At 43.3% G+C, this 12,720-nt stretch overlaps 1 pseudogene; it reads right to left on the minus strand.

Moving 5' to 3' along the window:
* Nucleotides 1-10,288: 10,288 nt before the first annotated feature.
* On the minus strand, nucleotides 10,289-10,841 carry LOC106698776 (annotated as a pseudogene).
* Nucleotides 10,842-12,720: the final 1,879 nt, after the last annotated feature.

Genomic DNA, 12,720 nt, shown 5'->3' on the forward strand with positions numbered 1-12,720 from the left:
ATAAATTTCCTCTTTCTGTGAGGCTGAACGGTCTGATTTTCCACACTCCGGATGATCTCTCACCAGCTATCACTTCCCTAATATCCATGTGGCTGTCTACTGGGCATTGCTTTCCTCCCAAGTCAATCCCATGGTGGCAGTGGCCGGAGAGGAGAGAGGCTCCGCTGCCTGCTGCGGGGTGGGGCCCCCACCGGGCCCCAGGTAACTGTGCAGGAAGGAAACGGGCGAGGTCAGTGTGCTTGCCACGGGCAGTGCTGTATTAGTGGCAGCACCTCACCTCCACCGCGCCCACTGCGTCTGCTGTGTCGAACCGCGTTTAGTCTCCTGAGGACTCTATATAGGGAAGTACAGAGGGAATGAACACTTGCTGGAAATATCTCAAGTACAAAATTTACACAAAACCCTTAGAGTTGGGAGTTGTTACCTCCGAGAGAACAGAGAGGTGCAGGGCAGTCAGCGGTCTATCCAGGGTGACGCAAACGGGCACGTGGAGAGCCCGGCCAGAACCCCGTCTGTCCATTGAGTCAACGCACACAGGGCCACCTCTGTCTGAGGGGCCTCCCTGCGACCAGCCACGTCTGGACCAAAAAGGCTGCGTGTGCAGGTGCCGAGCATTTGGCTGATGAGAAGAAGGCACTAAACTGCCCGAGCAAAGCTGCCGGCCGAGCTCTCAGGCTAGAGATCTTAGATGGAAGCACAGACACCAGACAAAAGGATGCAGACAGGCAGTGAGGAGAAAAACACGGGGCTGTGCCCGTTCGGAAGAGAGGGAGACTGTGAGAAGGAAGGCCAACTTGAAATTCAGTGAAAATTTTATGAAAGTTAGCTGTCTATTAACAAACATTGGTTTAAAATGTCCACTAGCTGGGGAAGTCTCTACAGGAAGAAGACAACCTATTGTAGCCAAAAAGCAAAGAGACCAGGGAAAGATAAGGGTGATACAGGGAAAGGAGAGTCCATAGTGACAGGGAAATTCATTGATGGGGCAGAGAAAATATCCCAGAGGGAAAGGGGGGCCAGAGAGTAAATGTGGAAAGATTTGTGGGAAGTGACGTTAGACCTTAAAAGGGAAAACAAGACAAAAGGGGGGAAAATCCAAAGACCAAATTGGGGGTGAAAAAAAACACTAAAATTAAGCAGTTTGAAATGGTCAAAATTATTTCTGCGAGAAGGAAACACATACTGTCTCCTGAGAAACAGGCTGACACAGGCACCAGAAGTGACAGGGCCACGTCACCCGGGGCCACGTCACCTGGCTCGGCTAAGAATATAACCACAGCGAGAGAAAGAAATGCCTTGCCTTTTAATATTCAAAACATATGCAGGTTTCTAAACATATTTTTGTTGCAAACCTCCAGATTTATAGTTCAGACTTTTCCCCCAATTACTTTCCTACTTTACATTTCCATAGTCGCACATTCATCACAGATAATTACCAAAAAAAAGTTTGCAATCTCTTCCTTCACTTCTTTGCAAATGGCATCACAAGAAGTTCCTCGTCTTGGGGGATATGTCCAAATGCTCTCACGGCATTCTGGATTTTCAACATACTCGTGCCATTCAATTCATGTTTTAAAATCTAGCCCTGCTTCACCCAGTTTACTGAGTTAACTGGTTTACCAACTTCACTGAAATGTATAGCTGAGTATCACTCATTTCGGTCTAAACAGGCCAGCTGTTTAAGAACATAGATACGTGATGGGCGTTCCTCAATGTGAAAATTAATTTGCACTGCTTCCTCATAGCAGATTATTAGCAAAATGGCTTTTCTTAAATTCTGGATCTATAATATGAAAACTCAGAACTGCGTAGCGAATGTTCACCCATTGGTCCCCAAGTTGAAGAGATGATTTAATAGCCCACGCCACATTACTTGGATGATTTAATTGCTCATGCCTTTTATTATGGAGAATTTTATCTTTAAAAGCACTTTCCCTGACCCTTTAGTGATCTGTTTCATCAGAAAAACCTTCCTGGTTGACGACATGAGGAAAGAGTACATTTAAGACCTTCTATACTGGTCTCAAAACAACTGGCTAAAAAAAAGAAGAAATGTTTCTATGTATCAAATGATAATATTTTCCAGCCCAGCACGTAAGACTGTAGTTTCCAAACGGCCCTTGGTCATTTTTGTGATGTTGTGGTCATGTTTTCTAAATGACGCCTATGGAAGGGTCACCCAGCCGTCTGGGCTCAGTGCCTTCGCTGGAGGGCAGCAAGGTGGCAGAACATCTGGGTTTTTTTCATCTATTTTGTTTCATTTTTATTTAGTAAAACTGCCTTAGAAGTCACATAAAAAATTAATTAATGAAGTTAACATATAGAAGTTCAAGAGAGCTAAGCAAAGATTCTCTAGGCTGAGCCCAGACAGGAAGCCGAGTGGAGGGGTCTCAGTTCTCACCCAGGCAGGTGTGTCAGGTCTCCAAGGCAGAGTGTCATCCCCAGTTCCAGGGCTGATACTACTACTCAACCAAACACTTATCATGACAAACAAATGGTGTTTGTTTTCAAGTCAAAATAATGAATGTCAAGTATAACGGGAACACCAGGGCCTCCGGGAAGGGACTTGACAATCTGAATAAGGAGACTGCCAAAAAGGATCAGAAATCCTTCTTTTGTTTGTTTCTTTCTCACCTGCCCTCCCATGGATGTCTTACAATCTCTGCAGATTCACTGGGAAGGTGAACACTTTCGACCTGTGAGACTGTTTTTTCCTAAGGAGCTTTTAACACACTTATTTCGTTTCTTCTTCCAAAGTCATTACGATACTGAAGTCAAATAGTAAACAGGTGTATTGTTGACTGAAGGAGCGATAGCTAACCTAAACCAGCTAGAGTTATCAGTGGCATGACATTCCGTTTATGGCGGTTGCTTTCTCAGTGTGCTAGACGGGTTTCCCACGAGGACACTCTGGGTAGAAAGCTCAATATCGTTACCAAGCCTGAGTTGCTGGGTGGGTTGGGAGACTCAGTAGACAGCTCTCCCAACAGAGGCAAATGGCATCAAAAGCTGGCAGTCCTTTCTTCCCCTTCTCCCAAAGTGAAAACACAACACCACTAGCCAGGTTTACTCTGACCTCCCACCCCGAGGCATCATGTGGCACTCAAGCTGAGTCAAGGTATCTTGCGGTCTCCATCAAGGTGAGTAACGGGAAGAGGCAGATCAATAATGTAATCGCATGGGGAACCCCCTGTGCTGGATGCATGTCTGGTTTCGATAAGGCTTTGGAGCACGCTGTGATGGTCATTTAGAAAAAAATATATACTTTTGTTTTCATTCCTCATCAAAATTTGCTCTGTGATAGTCTCGATCCTTAATTGCGTCTTTTTATTTATTTATTTTTGTCATTTCAATTGGTTGTAAAGAGTTCTGTCTACTATTAGAAGTATGAATTACTAATAAACCAATCCCAATGTTGTCAAATGTCCCAGCATGGCCAGTACATCAGACTGTATGGGATTTAAGTCGTTTCTTATGGAGGTCACGACAGCTGACAGCTCAGCTATAGGACCCTTTCAAGCCACCTCCCAGGAATATAGTCTCACGGGGATTGGAATTCAGAAGAAGTTCCACCTCTCGGTGTATTGGAAGAGTTCTACCAGATCTGCAATACAGAACATGGCTGGGGGGGGCGAGAGAAGGACGCCCAGGGGGTGGCGCCTGCCTGAGGCTGGGCTGGTTTGCAGTGTGGTGCCAGGTCGTCCCGCTGCTGCCGCACTGACATGACCCACCTGAAGGGCTCGGAAAAGAATCTGGGGAACACCCCCCACTCGGTCCTCTCAGATACCACCTTCTTCACAATGGGTCAGATCAGCTTGGGAGGTGAGTCCATATGACTCCATAGGAACTGGGAAGCGAAACCCTTAGAAAGCCGGGTAAATGTTGAAGCTACACCAAGTCAAATATACAGAAATTCAGAGATTCCTCATACCCTGAGGCCAGTAGTGCCCGCTACCACAGTCTACTTAATAACGGTGGGTCTCTCCTCGCTGACCACGTCCCCGAAGCCTGCCCTGCACCTGAAGACTCCTGGCCACGCTGCACCTCTTCATGTGCCCACCCCACGGCCCGCTCTGACCCCCAGAGTGAAAGTCTCACGCAGAGCCTATCATCAGCCTGGCATCTGCGCTCAGCAGTAGAGCCTCTGAATTCAAAACAGGGCTGTTTCCTGGCTCAGAACTCCAGCGCCAAATTCCTTAGGCTCAGAAGTGATGGGAAAACAGATCTTCAGCATTCTTCTGATTTAGAAATCATTCAAGCTGACAACAGATAAGAAATTGACAAGGAGATGCGAACGCCTTAGCTTACATGGCTGTCTTTTTTCCCTTCTACACAGTGAGGAACAGAGCGTCCTTCGCCTTGGTTTTCTTACGTCTCTCAGCTTAAAGCACGGCCTGTAACATTCATTCAAGTGTGTGTGAGCCGGAGGGTGTCAGCTCTGTTTCAGATGCTACACCACATGCATTCCAGAGGGGCCGCAGTGTCCAGGGTGCTGCTTCCTGCACGCTTCCCGCATGACCCAGCCCCTACTCTGCACAGAAACTGCGCAGGAGCAACCTAACAGCGAAGGCAGTCAGTAGGGCAACACTGAGGGTGTTGGTGGCTTAAGTATGGAGGAGATGGAGGTGAGGTTCTGACTCGGGACTAGGGAAGTCCTCGTGCAGCCCTTGTGTTTCACAGGTGAGGCCTGCAGAGGTAGGCACTGCAGAATGTCGGTTAGACGACTGACTAGTAAGGGGAAAGCCCAAGTACTTCCTATGGTCCAAGTCTTCCCACTCCTCCAGGGTCATAAACCTCTTTAAGATACTGATGTGAGTTAGGTCTTCTCCGGAAAAAACAACCATATGCATATAGACGTACACAAATGTTTGCAAATAAACTCAGGAGGTCACGGAGCCCAAGCTCACCTCTGTGGGCTCACCTCTGTGGCTTCACGGGCCCATAAACCCCACATTAAGAATTTCTGCCCCTGAAAAAGCCTCTATTCGAATAGAAAGTACTACTTTTAACCCTTTTCAAAACTTAAATCTACACTAGCTTTAATGATGTAATCTATAAACTTCAGGGAAGAAGCAATTTCAACAACTCAGATAACTTAAGCCCTGATCAATATTTCCATATTTTTAACATGTGTCAAGTTAAGAAATGCATAGTAGAAATTTAAACCTCCATGTATTTTACTAGTGATTTCACATAGACATGGAATATCTTTTCTCCTAATATGGAGATGGCTCAGCAGTATTTAAATGATTCCTTATCCAAAGTCATATAAATATGCACCAGATGTATCTTTTGTAAATGTTATGTTTTTCAACTTCTCAGCATTTGCAAGTAGTTGAAAGTTACGTCAAGCATGCTTTAATGGGGCATAAAAGTGCATTGTATTCAAAGAGATGGCACAGCTCTGTATTAGGTGAAAATACAAATGTTGTCAATGGATACATTTTCATTTTATTGATTTACACCGCATAACAGAATGCCCTGTGTTCTTCTTCACATGTAAGTTCTATCTCAAATAAAATAGAGTTAGATATTTAAAAATCATGCTTACATTAATGGATTCCTTCGATGACAGAAAATTCAAAGCACAGAATTTTATGACTAGAAGGCAATTTAAAAATCAACTAAATCCCAGACCCTGATTTAACAGATGAGAAAACTGATACCGTAAGAGCGACATGAGACAACAATCGCTGAGTTAGCTGTGGCTCAGTGTATGAATTCACATGCCCTGAATGCAAGGAACTGTGCTGAGCTCTCTATACTGTCTGCCTCTTAACTACCTAAACAAAAGAAGGAGAAGAAACAGTAAAACATAATTTATTGATTTCCTGGGACATATTGGGAAGAAGCTGTCAAATTATCTCATGGGAAGTAAATATAGGCAGTAAAATGCCAACTGTTAGCATTAAAAATTGTCACGGAATATCATCGTGCTGTTTCTTTAATATTAAATTCTGATGGACTCAAGATCCACTTTTTTATTTTTAGTACAAAAGATGTCCCAGTAAGTTCCTCTCAGAACATTTTCATTGAGGTTAGATACATCAAAGGTATTTGGGAAATATATTCAAGTCAGATGTAATTGACAGTTCATCTTGAAAACTGTGGCTTTTTAAATAAAAGTTAACATTGATAGCTTATTGTAAAACCCTTTTTTAATTTTTTTTATGTTTTTGCTACAAAGAGAGTAAACCCGTCCTAGGCCGCTGTGCGCTCTGGCCTCTCCCCGAGAGGGCAGCACCGAGGGCATGTGTCAGCCGCCTCTGGTTTACCGGCTCCCTCTCCACCGTGGTTTTTCTCTGCCGTGGGTTACTATAAACTGCCCTGATTTCTTGCAGTGAGTCAGCATATTAATTCATTAATAACTAATTAATTAATGGGTGAGAGTCATTTTGCTGGGAGCCAAGTAACCTTTTCATTTTGATTTTTACAAATAACATTTTGCCCTTTAGGAGTGAGTGGCAGCAATGATTTCACTTTGAGAAATCGTCATTGAGGTTTACTCCCCTTCGGGGCACCGGCTGTGAGTGGAGCACCCATGTTTCTCAAAGTCGCACAACTGACTCTCCTCTCAGACCCGAGCAAAGCCTTGGCTCCCTCCGTCTGGGAACCGGCACTTGCACACCCTGCCCCTCCCCAGCATTGTGAGGAGCCCACCTAACCTCACAGCACTCCTACCCACAGCACTGTTTTATCCTGGGCCCCCAAATAAGGCAGTGGCCCTGCCCATGGCTGCCAAGGTGTCACACGTTCCTGCAAAGGTGTTGGTGAGCTGAGCACCTGAGGAGTGAACCAGCGGAAGCAGCCCCCAGGCGGTCCCACCAGAGTCAGTAGCCACCCTGCTCAGAAGCCATGCCTCCCAGGGCGCTCGTATCAGCGGAGCTGGCACGTACCGCGTGTATACTTAACGCAGGAGTTTGTAGCTGTGCACACATGCACTTTCTGAGGCCCTGTAACTTGCTCTACTTCAGTGGAAATGGACCGTCCAGACCAAATTGTGTTCATCGTTTCAGGTTAGCATGGTGAGCCGGTTCCTGCTCTCAGCAGCTGAGAGGGCCGGGCCATGGGGCTGACTGTGATACAGGCGATATTGTTGTGAATAAGACTAGCAGGGCACTGCACTCACAAATATCACATGGCTGCTTTGCCAGCTAGCACGAGTGTCCCTAAAGGGGAGAAAGCAAGCAGGGGCCTCCAACGTTTGGAAAACAGTAAAGCAGTGCTATTAAATGCACATTGTCTTAAATGCACATTGTCTTGCCCTCGCCAGGATAGCTCAGTTGGTTAGAACATCATTCTCATAAGAGGTTGTAGATCTATCTATCTATCTATCTATCTATCTATCTATCTATCTATCTATCTATCATCTCCCTCTCTTTCTTTCTCTAAAATAAATAAAATAAAAACAGCACATTTTCACCTTGTTAGTGTAGCTCAGTGATTGAGTGTCAACCCAAGAACCAAGAGGTCCCTGGTTTGACTCCCAGTCAGAGCACATGCCCGGTTGTGGGCTCAACCCCCAGTAGAGAGTATAGATGTTTGTTTCTCATCGATGTTTCTATCTCTCTATCCTTCTCCCTTCCTCTCTAAAAAGAAATTAAAAAAATTTAAATTTGTTTTGAAAAGCACATTGTCTCTAAGAGATAGGACCAAGGTTCAATGTGGATGCCACCACCACATGGTGACTTAGTCCTCAGATGCCTCGGTTGACTCATCTGTCAAACCCGGGTGCGAGCAGAACTTCAAAGGGTGCTTAAAGGCTCACACAGGACAACGTCCACATGGCACATATTTTCATACCTAATCATGGCAGGTCTTCAGTAATACTGTGTCATTGTGATTATTGTTATCTTTGTTGTTGTTAGAGAAATTCTCTTTTGAGTCAGTAGGCATGAGAATGAGAAAAGCTTTGCTTGGAAGAGTTCACTTTTCTGACCTCCCCAGATCCAGAGATGGCACCAGTGGACTGTTCTCCTTCCAGCTCATTCAGGGAAGAGAGAGGAGAGGGTCCAGATGAAAGCCCCACTGCCCCTGTCAGACGTGGCTTTGGAGTCCAGCTGCCTGCCCTGAGTGTGGCTACCTTGTTCCCATGACAAAGTCCAGGTTGAGGTGGCAAGAGTATGTTCAGAAGGAGCTGGAGGAAAATCTCAGAGCCTCCCTCTGGTTCCCCTCCCAGGAATCCCTTCGGTTTTGGTTCCCTGGAGATAAAAGGGACAATCCCGTCAAACTTAAAGTGATGATAAAGAGATGTCTGTTGGGTGAGGGGATGGAGGGGGAGGAGTCCATACTAGGCAATGTCACTCACCTCCAATAGGTGTGTCCCATTTAACAACTCACTCTCCATAAAGAACATGGCCCACTAGAATTGAGAGCCAACAACAGTGGTTGGCAAAGAGGTTGTTTCTTCTCAACATCACTTATCCCACACCACCCACTCCTCCTCCCCAAAGTCTTGGGAAACCAATTCAATTCTTTCTCAACCCCCGTACAGACCTGTGACATTTAAAGCATAAGGTTTTAGCACAAGAAAATTTTAAAAATGGACAATAAATTTGTATTCAATGCTTAAGGCACCTATCCCTTAGGAAAATGTATATGAAACATTTTTTTTCTCCACAAAACCGCATTAGCTGTTACCAATGCCATTGCATTTACTAAGACTGCAAGCGAAGATCTGCTCATTGACACAGGCAAAGCTGGTCTGCCCTGGCTCTAAGACACAGAGCGCAAAGTAAGTGTGTGGCCAGGGGCCTGTGACCAGTTTTCTATGAGCGTGGGGCACTTGCTTTAACTTGCACTGCAGCAGCTTCCACACCCAACACACACACACACACACACACACACACACACACACACACACACCCGGTGTTGGAGCTGGGCCTGGTAGGCTAGTCCCATTTAATAGGCAGGAATGAGCGAGCTCTGGGTGGCCTGAGGAAGGAAAAAAAGATGAAGATGTGGCCACACCCATGCTCTCTAAAGGGCCACCCGTGCGGCCGCGATCTAGTTTTTGTTGTCCACTGATTTGACTTCAAGGGCATCTCATCATCACACTGGGTCTACAGCCTCATAAATGAGACCTTTGCTTCCAGCTCACACAATGGTTGCTAATGGAGCCAGTTCACCAAAGTCAGTATTTTAAACAGCATTATTTTCAAGAAGCTTTATATTTATTATAAAGGGCAGTTTTTAAAGATCATGTCAAAACTGTTTCTAATGTCTTGGGTTTCTTTTTCTTTCTTTAAGGATTCTGCATTTGGGGCGAAGGGCAGTTAATAGCAGCCAGTCCTGATTGGCCAACATCTGTTTCTTTATAGAAACCTAGTTGCCAAGTAGCTGGACAGCAATACCCATTTGGTATTCATGGAAGTACTTGCCGAACAATAATGACAATAATTGCCTCTGATTCTTGTGTTTACAACACTGCCAAAGTATCATTAGGGCCTTATTTATAGATAATAATGCTTATTAATCACAAGTATTTGAATTTTGGAATGTATTAGATTAATATTCTTTTGTACCTCAGTTCTGTACTAATGCTGTGAAAGACACTCACTGAATGCAACTCAGTGCCAATGCTTATTTTGAGCTGCAAAATAATGTGTGTAATTTGCAGGTGAAAGATAAAGAAATTACATGGCTACCTCTCACCAGCCTGCACCGTGATCAACAGCCAACTTCAAGAATTAGGCCTTAACTCTAAAATGAGAAAGGAAAGAAGCAAAATAAATCACTCTGTAGGTATTATTTCCAAAAAATCTTATAAATTCTTATGATGGGAGAACTTCCTAATAATAAGTCTATTACCTTGTTTTGCCATAAATCTTCAGTGGATGGCATCAATTTATTGAAAAGGGCCTGGAGTGAAGAATAAGTAGCGATTCTGTAAAAATTTCATATTGGGTAAGTTTATGAAGGCTCAAATTAAAAAAAAATAGTGTAGGATAACTAACAGTTGTAACCAGCAAAAGTAAAATCTTCAGTCTAACTTCCCACTTGTTAAACATCCTTCATTCACTTATTCATTAAATCTTTCTATCTGCTTAATTTCTGTGTGAGCAAACATTAAAGCTATGAGGTACTTCCCTATTTCTATGTGCATCTTAAAACAGAAATCATTAAAAGTTCCAAAAGATTACCTCACTTTTTCTAAGATTAATACAAAGAACATAATTTCTGTTGGTGTAATAAAACAATTTTTTAAATATAAAGTATTCCCAGTCAGTAGTGGGTTGTTGTTGTTTTTTTCTGCTTTTACTTTTATGAGATTTATTTTATGCTGAATTTACTCCCGGGCCATCAGTTTTTGTTTCTTCAGTTTCCTCTGGGATATCTTTTTCTTCTGTGCACCCTCCTCTTCTGGTTTAGGAACAAACGGCTCCTTTTCAGTGAGGAGCAGCTCAGTGTGGCAGGGAGAGCTCGTGGACGGGTCAATCTGCCCAAGGGCAGTGTAGGTTCTATGTTGCATCTTGGGAGCTTTGTTCACCTGAATGTGCTCAACCACCAGAGAGTCTCATCTAAACCCTGACGTTCAGCATTGCTCTCGGCGTTTTCAAGCACGCGCAGCAAACACTCAGCACTCCTTTTGGGCCACCGACCCTGTGTCCAGCCCACGTTCACCTGGGCACACCTACCAGCTCCATACTGTAATGACAGAATGGCGCACACTGCTTCTTTAAAGGGGCCTCCTTCAGATACTTGGTGGCTTTTCGAACATGCCCTTGATGGCCTGGGCAGTTTCAGGAGTGTTCTTAAAATGAACACAAAGACCTGAGCCTCTTGATTTGCATGATTTCGTGGGTTTTTCTGGGTCTAGTGAATAGCGAACCATCTTCAGAGGCCACCTCTGGCCGCTCTGGGGAAGAGCCCCAGTCAGTAGATTTCACCTGGACACTCCTTCCCAGAATTACAGCAAATATGAAGTCAGCAATATTTCCTTTTTATCTGGCATACAATTTATTTGTTCTTCGAGTATTCATGCTTTGTGTTAGAATAATACTTCAGCTGTTTAATTAGATGAATGCAAAATGTACTGACATATTTTTCCAGAAATATATGCAAAAGGAAAGCCTATTAATATGGTTCATTCTAGGTGCGACTAGATAGCTTTTTAAAAATTGCCTGTAATTAATGTTTACTAATAATCTTTAGACTACACCCAAATCATGCTTACTCTCATCCTACTCTACCAAAGACTACTTTAAAAGCGTGTCTGGGTCTAAGAGCCACCTACAACCGATAACATTGTCCTCTCTTATTCTCTGGATCTTTGTCCCCGACAGGAAGCAAAAGGATTGTATCTTTCAATTCACCAAATTACACCGAGAAAACTGTCCTCCCTGAAAGATCCTTGAAAATGTGTTCAACTACCATTTCCAAGTCAGAGAATACAAGGCAGCCAAGATTCCCACTCATTAAATGTATAATGTTAACATTTTAATCTATTGCTAAATGTAAATAACTTAGCAATCCCAGTTGGACTATTTAATATTAATTTAAAGTATTTTATAATGTGTGTGTATGGCTCCTCTCGTGGGGCTAAGTAGAAAGGTGAACAATTATCTAATAACTTCAATCACTGTACTCAGCCCAACCTGGCAAGTCAGGCCCCTTAACTCTCTTTATTTAAATCTGGTAAAGGTCTCAACTGGAGGTCCATTCAGGTGTTTCGTCTCTCATAACCCTGGGAGAATGTGGAGTCACACAATAGCTTATAGAATGAGTTGCTCTCTCACAAACGGAATCACTATAGATAGCCAATCTAGATTATTCCAATTTCACCACGTCCGTCTTTCTCTTCTTAACATGTAGATGGAAGAGAAAGCAGCAAGGCCTGAGTTCTCCAAATAATTCAGTTCTCCAATTTATTTTGCTTTTAGTAGATATGGCCTGATTCTCTCCTTAAAAGGCACTAGTAGTTGGATGAGGGAAGAAAATAAACATTTTGAGAGAACAGATACATCTCAACTCGATGTGGCGCTGATAATGTCTAAACACTGAGGTTTAAAACTGACCTCCCCCATGATGTCTCTCTGAACCTCACTGAACTAGCCTCACCCAACTGCTTACAGACTTGAGACTAAAAGAAAGAAAGACGAGAAGAGAAGAGAAGAGAAGAGAAGAGAAGAGAAGAGAAGAGAAGAGAAGAGAAGAGAAGAGAAGAGAAGAGAAGAGAAGAGAAGAGAAGAGAAGGAGGGCAGGGGAATGGGTAGTCTATAAAGTTGGAGTTTAAATGTGAGAGTATTGAAATGATAATTCACTATGAAAAATGGTTTGACAGAATAACTTGTACTCCAACTTCCCAGCAGTTTTCTGGGCTTAGTTAGATATGAAACTTGAAATCTGTCAACATTTTACAGTTGCCCTGAGTTAATAAGCATTTTTCCTTGTTTTCTTTAACTGCCAAATTTTTAAATGAAATTGAATCTTGGATGCCTACGTTCTGGGGAGTCTTATTTGCTACATTATACTTCTGTCTGCTTGCAGGCTACAGAATGCCAAAATATTTATTCATACAAATCTTTCTATGTCTGTAACTTGAGCCTACTAAAATAGGCCTTTACCCCCTTCATTAATTAAATCGACAAAAAGATTATTTTACATTTCAATTCTTCATCCAAATTTTTGAATGAATATTGTGCAAATCGTTATATAGCCTGTGTTTCCTTAAGTCACAGCACACCATCACATGGAAAACTTCCTAAAATAGAAGACTAA

Source organism: Myotis lucifugus, unplaced genomic scaffold (genome assembly GCF_000147115.1).
Source record: "Myotis lucifugus unplaced genomic scaffold, Myoluc2.0 scaffold_230, whole genome shotgun sequence".
Lineage (NCBI taxonomy): Eukaryota > Metazoa > Chordata > Mammalia > Chiroptera > Vespertilionidae > Myotis > Myotis lucifugus.